We start from the raw sequence: 3,318 nt of genomic DNA on the forward strand, positions 1-3,318 counted from the left end.
GTCGGATTTTTCCTTCCGAAAATGCAGCTTTTGGACCTAACTCAATGATTTGTCTGCTCAGGTCTTCATCATTGTGAACAGTTTGGAATCTTCCTAGTTGCCTCAGAACTCGGTAAGGAACGTAGGGTTGGATGCTTCGAATGCCCATCAAAAGAATATAAGGTACTTCTGCCGATGTGTATACAGCCTCGGTAGCGGGAAGCCACCCGAAAGCCCATTCAACTTTATCCGCAGTCAAAGATCTCAAACAGGATAGCCAAGCCTCGGTGCCCTCGGGGAACTCAATACCTGTTACCCGGGTTCCAAACTCCTCGATACAACTCAGGCCGGTTAAACCATAGTTCATATACCCCGTGCGATGACAAAGGTGCTCCTGTATCCATAACTGTAACAACAGATTACAACCCTGAAAGAATTTTACACCCTCTCGGCATAAGGTCAAAGCTCGATATATTTCTGCCACAATCAGGGGAACCACCGTGCTGTTAGACTTCTTCATAGCAACATCCAACATTCCCACAAGGCCAATATCTATGTGACCGTCTTTTCGTGGACAGATCACGACCCCAGAAAAGCTACCATGAAAGCCAATCCCCGCCGGGCCTCCCATTTATCTTTGTTCCTGGCGTGTGTCAAACCGGTGTTAGGCTCCTCGAAACCTCGCGGGTTGCCATATCGGTGGTATAAGAAATGGAGTGTGCAACACCCTTCTGCTAGATGCTTATCTTGAATGTCCCGACCAATGTTCAATAAATCCAGAAATCTGTGAAGGGTTAACGATCTCGGCGCCAATGGATATCGACCCCTGAGGTTTCCATTAAGACCCCGCCATCTCCTCTAGTGTGGTGTAAGCTCGAAGTTCGAGAACCGGAATACGTTACGAGTTGGGTCCCAAAATGGTACCAATGCTTCAATAATATCCATTATTGGCTTAATGTTCAACAGTCCGATGAGGCCACCCAGAATCTTTACCACTATTTCCCTGCTACCTTTTCCTAAGTCGTTCCACCACATGTGAAGCTTCAGAGGGATCTCACTCAGGACTGAGAAGGTTTCAATGTCAACTGTAGTCATCCTGCACATTTATTTAAAGGAATTTAATGACTTATTTCATCCTAAAAGGAAAAATGTGGCTATTTAAAGAAAAATGGCTATTTAATGACTCATTTTGACTTAAAAGTAAAAGTGGCTATTTTTCAAAAAATTTTATTTAATAAAAAAAAGACCCGGTTTTGCAGATACGGCCTTTCAGCACTTCCGGAAGGGAGATTTTAAGGCTGTGCCTGCCAACCGTTTAAAATGACTCAGGGTGGCTGTTCTAGCAAAAACATCCTTCCGGCGTCCTTTTGGGGACATTCGGCTTATTTTAAACAAGAATGGCGTCACCCGACTTATTTCGATAAAAATTAAAGTTTCGGTATTTTTGGCTATTTTTGCAAAAGGGAGGTTGGACCCGATGAGGGTTGCCTACGTATCTCACGCCCGGTGAGAATCAAACCAGCGTAGTTCGGTTTTGTCAAAACCTAATATTTTGAAAATCTTTCCTCTCTTTTTCAAACATTTTCCTCTTTTTTTATTTTTTCGAAAATCCGGCAGCATTTCGGTACTATTTGGGCCTTGGTTTTTCAAAACAAATGGTTACCCTTACCTAGCCCCAACACTGCTATTTTTCTCAATTTTTCCTTATTATATATAAGCCGGTCAACATGCAAACACAAAGCAAATGAATGCACAAGTAGCACATAAGATGCATCAGGATGGTCTTTTCATTTCAGGTCACCTGTCCTAGACGAACCCAACCCCTATGTTGAGTCCCCTAAGTCAAATGCACATGATGCAAACAAACGTTCCTACTAGGTATCTGGCATGAGGTTTTGTTCTTCTAGGTTTTAAACCCTAGGTTTATTGGACTAGACCTGGCTTACCCGAGCGGACAGCTCGAGCCGGGGGGAGGGGGGAGGGGGTGCAGCGTACCGGGGATACAGAAGCTCCGCCGGCTTAGCAACTTATCCAAACCTCGTTCTAAATGGGGAAAAGACTCTAAATAGAAGAGAAGTTACACGAAGTGCACCCTTCTCCATGACGTAGAAGACTCAGAGAGAGGAAGGGATTCGCAACAGTTTATATATATAATTCGCCAAATATCAAAGCGGTAAAGCATTTAGCACATTAAGCCCAAACATGTGTGACGACCCGACCCGTCGTCTCATGAGAACCGCTTCGTTTCCCCCATTTCCTGCTTTGTCATGCTTCATTATCAGTGTCTTGTGTGAACGAGTTGAATTGGGTTGATTTTTGGAAGGAAATGAGACACTTAGTCTCTTTAAGGAAGGCTTGTTTTGGAAAAGTCAACCGGATGTTGACCTATGAGTTAGAGGGCTCGGATGTAGATTCTGACGATTGAGTTGCTTCGGGGGATGATTTATGACTTAGGAGTGTGATCGGAAGTGATTTTGGAGGTCCGGTGTAGAATTAGGCTTGAATTGGCGAAGTTAGTATTTTGGCGAATTTCGGTTGATAGGTGAGATTTTGATCCGAGGGTCGGAATAGAATTCCGAGAGTTGCTGTAGCTTCGTTAGGTGATTTGGGATGTGTGTGCAAAATTTCAGGTTATTCGGAGGTGATTTGGTTGGATTTTTGATCAAATGCGTGTTTCGGAAGTTTTAGAAGAACTTAGGCTTGAATCCGATGTAAGTTTGGTGTTTTGATGTTAGTTTTGGTGTTTTGAGAGTGCAACTAAGTTTGAATGATCATATAGGACGTGTTGGTATGTTCGTATGCGGTCTCGAGGAGCTCCGGTGAGTTTCGGATAGGTTTGGGCTGCGTTATGCTCGTTTTTCATATGCTTCGACGTCGTTTCTTCAAGCATAAATGATATCATATTGAACAAATGAGCTCCGGTTATTGTTTTGAATGAAGCATTAGATCCGTATCGTAATAACGGACCCGTAGCAAAAAGAATCGTCGAATTTGGACATCGTATGAGGATTTTATGGCCATTTTACCAAGGTTGCCCAGATTTTCAGGTTAATGACGAAATTGCCCCTGACGGCGTATTAAAAACCTGCACTATTTGCAAATCTTAAAACATACATATCTCCTTCATTATAAGGTCAAATTGAGTGATTCAAAAGCCTAATTCATTAGAATTTCACAAGGAATCCATTGGGAGCAGTAAAACGCGTGAACAGTATACCTATAATGAGTAGGCCGAGTTTTCTTCCAATTTTTGAACGGGAAGAAGCTTCTGAGGCAATTTTTAAGAGAGAAAATCAGTGGGTATCACAGAGGTAAGTGATTTGATTATTAAAACTCGTT

The sequence above is a fragment of the Nicotiana attenuata genome, chromosome 12, assembly GCF_001879085.1.
Source record: "Nicotiana attenuata strain UT chromosome 12, NIATTr2, whole genome shotgun sequence".
In the NCBI taxonomy this organism is placed as follows: Eukaryota; Viridiplantae; Streptophyta; class Magnoliopsida; order Solanales; family Solanaceae; genus Nicotiana; species Nicotiana attenuata.